Consider the following 12,295-nt stretch of genomic DNA (forward strand, 5'->3'; position numbering starts at 1 on the left):
ACCTGTTTTTAGTTTTGTGTGTGTGTGTGTGTGTGTGTGTGTGTGTGTTTCAGGGCTCCTGGTTTTCGCTCTAGGTTGTATCACCAAGTATGTGTGTCTATGTGTGTGGGTGTATTTGTTTTAGAGCTCCTGGTTTTCGCTCCAAGTTGTAGCACCAAGTGTGTGTGTGTGTGTGTGTGTGTGTGTGTGTGTGTATTTGTTTCAGGGCTCCTGGTTTTCTCTCCAAGTTGTAGCACCAAGTGTGTGTGTGTGTGTGTATTTGTTTCAGGGCTCCTGGTTTTCGCTCTAGGTTGTATCACCAAGTATGTGTGTCTATGTGTGTGGGTGTATTTGTTTTAGAGCTCCTGGTTTTCGCTCCAAGTTGTGGGCACCAAGCCCACACGTTCTGCACCAAAACTTGGTAGGGCAAGTGAAACACACCGTAATCTTTTTTTGTAGCAAGATCCCACACCATAGTCTTTTTTTCTCTTAAGAGTGGTTTTGAAAACATCGACGCAGGTAGTGCTTTTAGGAAGCGTTGGGGATCACCGAGCATTTTGTCTGGTAGGCTGTAAAAATTCAGACCACAGGGAGAGTGCTGTATAGGTCAAGAAGAGCAACGCTAAGGAGAGGAGAGAAGGAAAGGAAGGGGATGCACGGGTAGGTGGGAGGAAACGGCATGATCCATGATCCATGCAGTGCTCGGGTCTGAAGATTTTGGCCCCTCCATCAGTTCCTCCTGCTGCCCTAGACAGGACTTGAGGGGAATGAAAAGAAGAGAGTGGTTTGGGGTCACGTTAGTGACTACTCATTCTTTTCCACCCTGTAGATGACAAGGACATCGAGGAGGATTACTTTCCTCTCAGAAAGAGAATCATTCAGAGGTTAATTGAACCTGAGAAGCAGATACTCTGTGATGGAAAGGGACATTTATTATACTCCACCAAATTGGGCTCTCCCCTCTCAGGCTGTATGGGGACTTTTTCAGATTCATTGTCAAAGCCACAGGGTTTATGCTTATGTGGATATTGACAAGCAGTGTGATATACACAGAACCTGTAATTCAACAGCTACAGTATTAAAGTAATAAATTCAAGTTGGAAGGTAAAGACTTCATGGTAGGTACCTTGACTACCTGTTCTTGTTACTTGGAGACAGGGAATGGATTTTTAGATAGAAAGGTTCTGAGATCAACAGTTCTTCTGTAGTACAGTCTTTTCAAATTCTCGTTTTCACATCATTAGCAAAGTTATGAATTGGTCTTTTCACTGGAGAAACAAACATAATGATGTTCGTTGAAAATCTCATAGTCAAAGTGACAAGATAACGATTAAAGCTTGGCTTTTATTAACAGAAAGAAAAGAGGAGGTAGGGTTAAATTTTCCCATATAGTAAAGGATTAGGTACTTGTATTTAAAAAGAAGAAAGAACCAAAATTGTAGATCTTCATGTAACAAGGACTCGAGAATTTAATAGTTATATGCAGACTTTTTTTCTTTTTTTTTTTTACCAGAGGATAATTGTGTTATAAAATGGAGATGTGTATTGGTAAATATTTTGTAGTATAGATGAATGATTTTATCGATAGCTATGAGCTTGACATTGAGGCAATCTTGCATTGACATATTTTAGGTAATAGGTGACTTGAGCAACGGAAAAACAGCATTTGTCTTAGGGGATTGTGTGCCTGTGGAACATAGGACTAAAGAAGGGGGTGAAAATGAGGAAGGGTAGGTACAAAAGTGTCCAAGGCAGGGGTTGCTATTCAGTTTCTTTTTCTCCGGTAACAATGTACTTGTTAAATGTCTATTGAATGATTGAGAAGAGCTTTAAAGAAATTGCTCCAGATAAAGGGCCTTGCTTTATTACTGGAGGGGATGGCCTGAGGTTGGTTGCTAGCTGCTGGGGGTTGAAATGAATGGTAAAGGTATGGGTCGTCCCTTTGGGGATTCTGTACTACTTTTTCTATTTGTTTTCACTGTCAGGTTGGGAAAAGTTTCCCAGCTCTTCACTGGAGGGAATAATTACATTATTGTTTACTTTGCTGATGCTCAACTACATGTAGCAAGCCAAAGCACTGTCCCAGGAAATAACAAGGTAGCAATTAAGAGACAGAGGTGGCCTTTCTTCTTCTTGTTTAAATCTCTTGTCCACATCAGAATTCAAAGTAAAAGTAATTCCCTTAGGAAGTTAACGTGATTTAATTCAAGTAGGATGATTTCAAAAGGAAAGAAGGAAAATAAAGCAGATGAATGTACTTCTGTTTCATAAACTTACTCTCGTAAGTCAGAGGAAGTTTTCATTTTTGTTTCTGGATTTCTGTTTTTCCATAGTGAGGGAACTCTTCCCTCTGTTACTTTCTAAAACTCAGAAGGAATTTGTTCAAAGACAGAAAACAATTAAATTTCCATTTTTGCTGTTTCCTTTCTGTCCTCCAGACCTGTCATGGTCTGCACTCAAATTGTTGGACTTAAGAAATGCCTCTCTGTTAGCCCTTTTAATCACTCATGGTATAACTGGGCTACAGAGCCATGCTGCCCTCTCCCCCATCTCCTGTCTGGAGGGCCTCTCCAGGGTGGGCGCGCGTGTGTTCATGCCGTCACTCAGTCGTGTTCAACCCTGCAACCCCCTGGACTGCGGCCCACCAGACTCCTCTGTCTGTGGGATTTTCCAGGCAAGAACACTGGAGCAGCTTGCCATTCCTTTCTCCAGGGGAACTTCCCAACCCAGGAGTCAAACCCGCGTCTTCTGTATCTCATGCATTGGCAGAGGGATATTTTACCCCCTGAGCCCAGGAAGCCCCCAGGATAGGTGAGTGCCACTGAGTGCACTTCTGTTCCTCCCTGGGTCACTACGCACTTTGGCACTTAGCCCGATACTACACTATACTTTCTTTTTTTTTCTTAGAATTTTTTTTAATTGAGGTATAGTTAGTTTACGATATCGTGTTAGTTTCAGGTGTATAGTACAGTGATTTAGCCATATATATATACATATATGTTCCTTCTCAGATACTTTTACCTTAAAGATTCTTTTCAATATTATAAGATATTGAATATAGTTTTCTGTGTATACGGTAGGTCCCTATTGGTTATCTATTTTGTATATATACTATACTATCTTGTAGAATTTTCTCTCATTTTTTTGTGTGTATGGGTCTTGTGCCTCTGTTGAGATTAAACATTTTAGAGCTAAGTCCATGACCTAGGCTGCTTCTATATTCCTTTTAGCTCATAGTGGGTTTTCAGTATGTACCTGATAATTAAGTAGGATAATAATAGAGGACAAGCCTTTAGTTAGGGATGATTGCATTAATTCCTGCTCTTCCATCTTGGGAAAGTCAGGGGCCATTATTTCCTCATTGATAACTCAGGATGATAAAACCTGCAGTGGTTGTCAAATGTGATTATAGATGTGAATGAAAATTCCTTGTATATTACAAAGAATGTATTAAATGTAAAGGGTTGTCATTAACTCCAGCATACACACAGCAAATATTCGGTGGGCACCTATAATGTGTTAGGTACTTCCTGGGACCTGGATTTCTTCTCCAGGAGGGACAGGACTAGGAAATGACTCCATGGATTGATTGTCTGTGAGGGCAGGGGAACCTCCCAGGCAGAGGAAGAGACTGGGTAGAGGTACAGGGGATAGGATTGTGGCTGGAGCAGAGAGAACATTCTGGAAGACTGGAGAAGCAAATACAGACTAAGTCAAAAAGAACCCGGGAGTGAGGCTTTTGTCTTGAAGGTAATAAAAAGCACTTGAATCAGTGACATGACCAGTTTTGCATTTGACAGAGATCACCGGCAGCCTGTGAATGACGTCACGTTAACGGAGAGCCACAGATAGAGGCAGAAAAGCAAAACTGGAGATTTTGCAGCAATTCTGTGAAAAAATGATAAGATAACGAAGGCTCTGGTGGTGATGGTGTCGGGAATCAGGAGGGGCCGCTGAGCGAGGTGAAATCAGCAGCCTTGGAGGTGCTGGACATGGAGGTGGGGGAGAAGCCAGGATGACTTCCTGCTGACGGGCATTGTTCTGTCAGTTGCTGAATCAGGAATGTGAAAGAAGCGTTTTCTTTCTCAGAAGTGTGAGAATGGGGTAGATGACAAGTTCAGTTTTGAACGTTAACCCTGAAATTGCCTGTTATCTAAGTTGGGACATCCCATAAGTAGTACTTGGACGTGTGGCTCTGGTGCTGTAGAAGGAAGTCTGAGATGAAGCTGGAACTCGGGTGAAGCACTCAGTGATTGAAGTTAAAATGTGAGTGAGATTCTCTGGGGAGGTATGTGCAGTGAGAAGAGGGTTGGGGATAAAACTCTGGGGTACAGAGACTAGAGAGGAGGGACCAGAAAATCTGGAGAGATGAACAGAACAGAACCCCTGCTCTTCCGGGCTCGTGTGTTGGCAGTCCCTGAAGTGGTTCTGTTTTCCTCCACCTGCCTTAGAGTGCGCAATGTAGTTTATCGATTGATTCTTGTTTTAATAAAGTTGGTGCAGAATGGCTACCCATTACTTTGTTAGCATGGAGGAGGAAATGACAGCCCACTCCAGTACTCTTGCCTGGAGAATCCCACTCACAGAGGAGCCTGGCGGGCTACAGTCCATGGGGTCGCAGAGAGTCGGACACGACCGACTGAACACGCACACACACACATACTTAGTGAAAAAGGTTCCTCGTATTTTTCGTTTTTCACAATCTCGTTGAGAGCAACAATTCAAGTAGAATATAACTTCAGGAGGTATGATAATGCCCCAAGCAATACTGTCTGATAAAGAAGTTGTATGAAAGTTCATTTTGTGTATGTTGTAGGTAAAATAAATACGGTGACTTCCTTAAGGAGACTGGCAATAGCCTATTTTTAGTTTTCAACTTTGATTGGCTCACGCATTTTGTTCAGATATCTAACTAGACTGCATAAATAAGTCAAATTAATATTTTAGTATACTTTATTAACTTTGCTTTTACTCAAGTGTTAGTTTTTAGAATATTATCCAGTAAAAATAATCATCAAAATAGTGTTAAAAAGCACTGAGTGGCCCAGCCATTTGAAATTCTAACAAAACCCTTGATTTATAGACTTACATGTAGGGAGTAATATGTTATTATGATATACAAACATTGATTGAGCTTGGGAAGTCTTTCTGTATGTGCAAATTGCCAGTAGAATGTAGGATTCTTGAAAAAAAATTGTGCAGGATTGATTATTCAAGCTGTGTTTGGTATATTATTATTATTGAGATATCGCTTGGTTGTGTCTGACTCTTTTCAACCCCATGGACTGTAACCTGCCAAGCTCTTCCACTAGAAACCATTGTTGTTGTTGTTCAGTCGCTTAGTTGTGTCCAACTTTTTGCAACCCCATGGACTGCAGCACGCCAGGCTTCCCTGTCCGTCACCAACTCCCAGAGCTTGCCCAAACTCATGTCCATTGAGTCAATGATGCCATCCAACCATCTCATCTTCTGTCGTCCCCTTCTCCTCCTGCCTTCAATCTTTCCCAGCATCAGGGTCTTTTCTGATGAGTCAGCTCTTCGAATCAGGTGGCCCAAGTATTGGAGCTTCAACTTCAGCATCAGTCCTTCCAGTGAATATTCAGGGTTGATTTCCTTTAGGACTGACAGGCTTGATCTCCTTGCTGTCCAAGGGACTCTCAGGAATTTCTCCAACATCACAGTTCAAAAGTTCTTTGGTGCTCAGCCTTTTTTATTGTTCAGCTGTCACATCTCTACGTGACTACTGGAAAAACCATAGCTTTGACTATACAGACCTTTGTCAGCAAAGTAATGTCTCTGCTTTTTAATATGCTGTCTAGGTCTGTCATAGCTTTTCTTCCAAGGAGCGAGTGTTTATAATTTCATGGCTGCAGTCACCATCCACAGTGATTTTGGAGCCCAAGAAAATAAAAGTCTGTCACTGTTTCCATTGTTTCCCTATCTATTTGCCATGAAGTGATTGGACCTGATGCCATGTTCTTCATTTTTTCAGTGTTGAGTTTTAAGACAGCTTTTTCACTCTCCTCTTTCACCTTCATCAAGAGGCTCTTGAATTCTTCTTTACTTTCTGACCTAAGGCTGGTGTCGTCTACATATCTGAGGTTATTGATGTTTCTCCCAATAATCTTGATTCCAGCGTGTGCTTCATCCAGCCCGGCTTTTCACATGCTGTACTCTGCATGTAAGTTAAATAAGCAGGATGACAGTATACAATAGGATGTGCTTTGGGGAGCTCTGAGCCAATTAAAACAAAGGAAAGCAAAGGAGTAATCTTCTTAAAAGCCCAGTTATGTTAAGTCCATTGTTTTTGATTAAAATAGAATACACCTGGAAAATAAAGTTTTCGTATTACATATTTGACTGCAGCTCTCAATATGGGGGATTACAGCTATGTTTTCCTTTCCGTGAAGAACTGTTGTCATATGGTATGTTTTCCCGGCCACCCTGCCTGGTACCTCCTGTAATGTCGAGTGGTTCTCTACCCACAGTGTTGCCGCAGGAGCCTGCTGCAATTCTTTAACGCGGGCAGGGAGCAGCGTGGTGCGACACAGTCGAGCACACCCTAGACCCGTACCTGGGACACATACCTGGGGCGAAGCTGAGAGCAGACTGCAGGACTTCAGCACCTGCTCTACCCCAGCTGAGCAGCTCAAAGCTGAGTGAATTAACTAAGCTTCTGAAGGCTTAAATTTCCTCATTAAAAAAAATAGAAATAATAAAGTAAACCCTCATGGGGTCCTTAAGAGTTTAAATGAAATAATCCATATAAACTGCTTAAGTACTTCTAGCATCTGGCGCCCAGTAAGCACTCTGTAAAGGCTAATTGGTAGAATCATCCTCATTATCATTATCGCTGTCCTTAGTACTAGTCCAGCTTCGGTGGTTGGATAGGACCTTTGTTTTCGAAGTGCAGTGTGCAGACCAGTGTCAGTCCACAGACTTACTGGTTTGCAGTGAGATTAGGAGCTGGTGCCAGAATGTAAATAGACTGTGGCCCTAATCATACTGTTAGTTCAGGGTAATAGCAGGATTTCTTCAGGGAAGGAAGCAGCCAGTTAACTTACACTGCAGTGCAAGCTCCTTATCGTGTCACAAACAAGCACTTTGAATAGGGTTGGTGTGGAATATGAAACTAATGATCCTGTTCTCCAAAGAAATAACAGCCCTCTATACTGAGGACAGTCATTATTCACTTGTAATGCCTCATTAACCTTCCTTTGTTCTAAACCTTGTCATCATGGTTCACGAGTATATTGTTTATTATTGGTCACATAATCTTAGCAAAGGCCTGTGTTACGTTGTAGACTCTGCAGAGAAGACTCAGAAGTGGATCTTGACCTTAGGAAGTCTGTCATAAACCTAGAGCTAGAGGACGCCACGTGAAAGCCTGAGTGAATGTGTCGAGTACGTGTGCTGAGTTTGCGTTAGTGTCCAGCGTTGTTCCAAAGATTCCACCTAGACAGATGTTTCCTTTTACTAAGTCGCTCCCCTTGTTCGGTGTTCAGCCGCTAAGTCGTGTCCGACTCTTTGCGACCCCAAGGACTGCAGGACCCCAGGCTTCCCTGTCCTTCACTGTCTCCGGGAGTTTGCTCAGATTCACATCCATTAGAAAGACTTACTTATTTTTGGCCGTGCTGGGTTTTTGTAGCTGTGTGGCGGGGCTTTGCTCTAGATGCGCGAGCGGTGTCTGCTCTTTGCTGTGGGGCACAGGCTTCTCCTTCGGGTGGCTTCTCTTGCTGCAGAACTCAGGCTCTAGGCACTCGGGCTTCAGTAGCAGCTCAAGGGCCCCAGAGCATGGGCTCAGTGATTGTGGTACTTGGACTTAGTTGCTCTGCAACACGTGGGATCTTCCAGAACCAGGGATCGAGCCCGTGTCCCCCGCATTGCAAGGTGTACTCTTAACCACTGAACACCAGGGACATCCTCTAGGATTTTTAAGAAGTTACTGGACTCTCCATTTAATTCTGTTTGCAAACATTTGAATAATAAATAATTTCCTCTTCTGCAGAATATGAAGAGACTTTAAATAGTTATTAAATTATTTTAAAAACTTTCAATAAAAATTAGCACAAATTCTTCAAGAAAAATGCGTTGGTCACATAAATAGTGTCAAAACAAATTTGTCAGTCACATTAAAAGAATAATTGTTTAAAAGGCAAGGTGTTTGTGTAAGTGTGTTTTCCCCAGAGCACTTTTCCTAAGCAGTGGGGATGAAAAAGGACCGGCTATGAGTTAGAGCATAGAAAAGACCTATTTTCACAGGCCTTTGTGAAAATAGTTTTAAATAGTCAAGAAGTGGTGTTTAGTTTTTAATATTTCTGATAATTTTTCACTTGAATGTGATTTGCTGGTTTCTCTTACTGCCCTGTTCGGTAAGCTTGCTCATAATTCCAGTATCCATTCCATTCTGCCATTTACTGGTTTCTCTTACTGCCCTGTTCATTAAGCTTGCTCATAATTCCAGTATCCATTCCATTCTGCCATTTACATTCAGTTGGCACCAGCTCTCCTGGAACTTGTCATGCACTAGTAATTAAGAAAGCTGAAGGTAGATATTAGAAAAATCATAGGTAATATTTGGAAAATTGAGTAACACATTAGATTTAACAAAATTGTAAAGAAAAGCAAAATGTTTAAAAGATAAAAATTTTAATCAAGAAATGACTGAGTTAGGCCCATGGCATTTAAAATAAAACTTGATAGTTTTATTAATAGCTTATCCAGTCTTCCCTGATTTGGCCCTTGTCTCATCTGTGAATGCACCTGTCCCTGGATCTTTTCTTTTTTCTATTGCATACCTGTCATTCTTCCTTCTTCTGCTTACTTGAAAGAAGGTGAAAGTGTTAGTCACTTAGTCGTGTCCCACTTTTTGCAACCCCATGGACTGTGGCCCACCAGGCTTCTCTGTCCATGGGATTCTCCAGGCAAGAACACTGGAGGGGGTACCCATTCTCTTCTCCAGAGGATCTTCCTGACCCAGAGAGGGAACCCAGGTCTCCCGCACTGCAGGCAGATTCTTTACCATCTGAGCTACCAGGAAGTCTTCCTTATTTGACTACAAGATTAAGAGTCTTTTTTGACCCCCACCTTCGTTTTCAGCTAGACTGTAAGCCCCATGAGGACGGGACCCAGCCCTGCCTGTTCACATGTCACTTGTATGTTCACCTGTGCATATGAGTCACTCGTATGTTCACAGGCCAGATACTTAGTAGACAGTCAAATATTGGTTGAATAAGAAAACGGAAGACATGAAAATGCAGGCATTGAAGATGAGAAGACTTGAGAACAGAGAAAACCTATTAGATTGAGAATAATACCTGTAATAAAACACAATCAGATGTTAGTCTTAAAAGCATAAAATCCCCAAAGGACAGAAGGTGATTGAACCTCTGATTGCTAATCAAGACCCACTGTATCTGAGTTCAGACTGTGGAAATTGCCAAAGAGGGTATAGCTCGATGGTGGTTCGAGTAGAGAGACTGAAAGGAAAGATAGTGTGTAGTACAGATGGTTCAGTAGTTCCCTAATCCTTAGGGATGTTGCCTCCTCATATTGGTTATTGACAAGTGACCGGAAAGATCAGGGGGTCTGCCGGAGCGTGCTTGAGGCACGCTGCTGTGTGAATCTCAGTGTAACTGATTTTCTACACAACCACTCTTCTCATTCATCAAGAAAAAAGCAGCTCTAAGAAATGTTGAAAAAGGAGCTAATTTGTGATTTCAGTGTATGGTTCATGCAAAAACTTAAGCTCGCAGATATTTCAGTTGATGGATGTGCTAATTCACCAGACTCTCAGGCCGTAACCTTTAAAAACAGCAAGGGTCTATTCTGTGTCATATTCGGGGGCAAAAAAGTCACTGAAATCCAGAAACATAGTGAGTTCCTAACAGAAGTGTTTCAGCTCTATTGATGCACCGGTAGTCAGCCAACTGGAACTTTAAGTAGAGTAATATAATGAAAGTGCAGATCTGTGCACGAGGATTGCAGTGGAGCGCCTGGGGAGACAGGCAGGTGGCCACGGACGTCTGGGATGAAAGGCGAGATGAAAGGGACAGAATGCGGCGACATTTGAAGGACTTGGTCACTGACTGAACAGAGGGCAACCCAGATAGTTGAACAGCAGTACCCTGGTGTGCTAGCAACATCATTGATTCATTCAGCAAGTATCTGTTGAATGCTTTCCATGTGCCAACTCTGCCGTAAAGGCAGGGAGAAAAACAGACACCTCCCCAACTCGAGGTGCCTGCCTTCCGGTGGAGGGCTCCAACAATAAACAGATGTGAAGAGGAAACAGAGCAGGCTAAGGAGCTAGGGGAGTGGGTGTGGGGCACAGGGGCGTGGCTGAAAGTTCAGACAGGGCAGACCCGTGGCAGGAAAGCCCCCCGTGGCAGAGTTGACGTTTGATGAAGGTCTTTAGGAAAATAAGGGAGCTGGCTGTTTGGGTATCGGAGGAAAGGAGCGTTTCAGGCGGAGAGCAGAGCGGGTATGAAGTCCTGAAGCAGGTGTGTGCCGTGTGTTTGAGGAACAGTGAGGGGGCCGCTTGAGCAGAGAAGTGTGAGTGAGAGAGGGAGCCAGGGAAACGGGCAGGCAGGTGATGCCTCTGGATCCCACAGGCCTTGCAGGTCCTGTTAAGGATTGTGGTTTTTCCTTGGAGTAAGGTGAAGTTTCTAAATCATGAGAAATTTTTGAGCAGAGGAGACCTAAGTAGACTTTACCAGGATCTCTTTGACTTCAAGAGACTAAGGGTAGAACCAAGGCCAGTCTCGAGGCTGCTGAAGTAATCCAGATGAGAGGTTAGTGCTCAGACTGGCTGTTCATGGTGGAAGTTACGGGGGTTTTGATATATTTTGAAGGTAGAACGGGCATGACCAGATGTATTAGTTAACTATTGCTCCTGTAACAAATTACCGCAAATTTAGTGGTAATTTATTATCATAATTTGCTTCAGTTAGAAGTTAGTTGGTCATGGTTTGGGATTTCCCTGTGGTCCAGTGACTAAGCCTCTGCACTCTCAATGCAGGGGGCTCGGGTTGGAGTCCTGGCCAGGGAACTAGATCCCACAGGCCCCAACTAAGAGTTAATGCTACAAGTCTCAACTAGAGATCCCACGTGTTGCAACTAAGACCTAGCACAGCCAAATAAAGAAATAAAAATTAAAATACACGTTTTTAAATGTTCATCACTTGTTTAAAATCAGGCAGGGCTATGGTGCTTTCTAGACACTCTAGGAGAGAATTCCTTTCCTTGGCTTCCCAGCTTCTAGAGATCACCACATTGTGGCTCACAAGCCCGCCCTCCCTCCTCAGAGCCAAAAGCATCACATCTCCCCAACCCTTCTTCCACGGTCGTGTCCCCTCTGACTAAACCTGAGAAGGGGTCTCTGATTTTCAGACCCTGCGATTAGCTCAGACCCACCAGCTCGATCTCCCTTGGCCAAGGTCCTCAACTTGATCACATCTGCAGCCCTCTTGTCAAGCAGAGTACATTTTGAAGATCCCAGGCCTTTGGACACGCACATCTTTGGATGCTGCTGTTCTGTCTGGCAAGTCCATTGATGGATCAGAGATGGGATTTGAGATAAAGAAAAATGAAGAATACTACGTTCATATTTTGGGGTCTGAGCAGTTAAAAGGAAGAAGATGAGCAGCCCAGATGTATGGCTTTGGGGCAGATGTCAGCGCTCAGCTTTGGGTACATACAGTTTTAAATGTCTGCTAAGTATCCACATTGGAGATGACTAGTAGGTAGTTGAATACACGAGACTGGGGTTCCTGGAGAGAGGCTTGACGGGACATATAAACGGGGAGACCTCCACAAACGGTGGCATCAGAGCAGCGAAACAGGGTGAGAACTCACCAGCCTTTTACAGAGAGACTCAGTGTTGGGGGCCGCCAGACCTGTGCACTTGCTGAAATTGTACAGGTGAGGTTTGGTAGGTGTGAAGCACCCATTGATATTCTGTTGAACGTGACGGGGAAATGCAGAAGAGGAGCATCAAACGGTGGAACGGTTATTCAGGACAAATTTCACCACATTATTTGACTTATTCCCTTGAAAGCTTTATCCTTGTCTATGGACTTCATTTACATTTCTAGAATTACTGGCCCAGAGCCAAAATATAAATGGCCAACATGTAGCTCATTAGCCACGTGTTAACTTCTGATTCTTTTCTTGGTGAGGCAGTTTCATGTTATGCTGGATAATGTATTATTTTCGTAAATGCTCATTTAAGAGTTGTAATAGATTCACTTCAGAGAGCAGTCTTTGACAAATTATGTGATCTACAGTCTCATGTAGGATAGCTTTGAAAAATGAA

Source organism: Bison bison, unplaced genomic scaffold (genome assembly GCF_000754665.1).
Source record: "Bison bison bison isolate TAMUID 2011002044 unplaced genomic scaffold, Bison_UMD1.0 scf7180017864456, whole genome shotgun sequence".
NCBI lineage: Eukaryota > Metazoa > Chordata > Mammalia > Artiodactyla > Bovidae > Bison > Bison bison.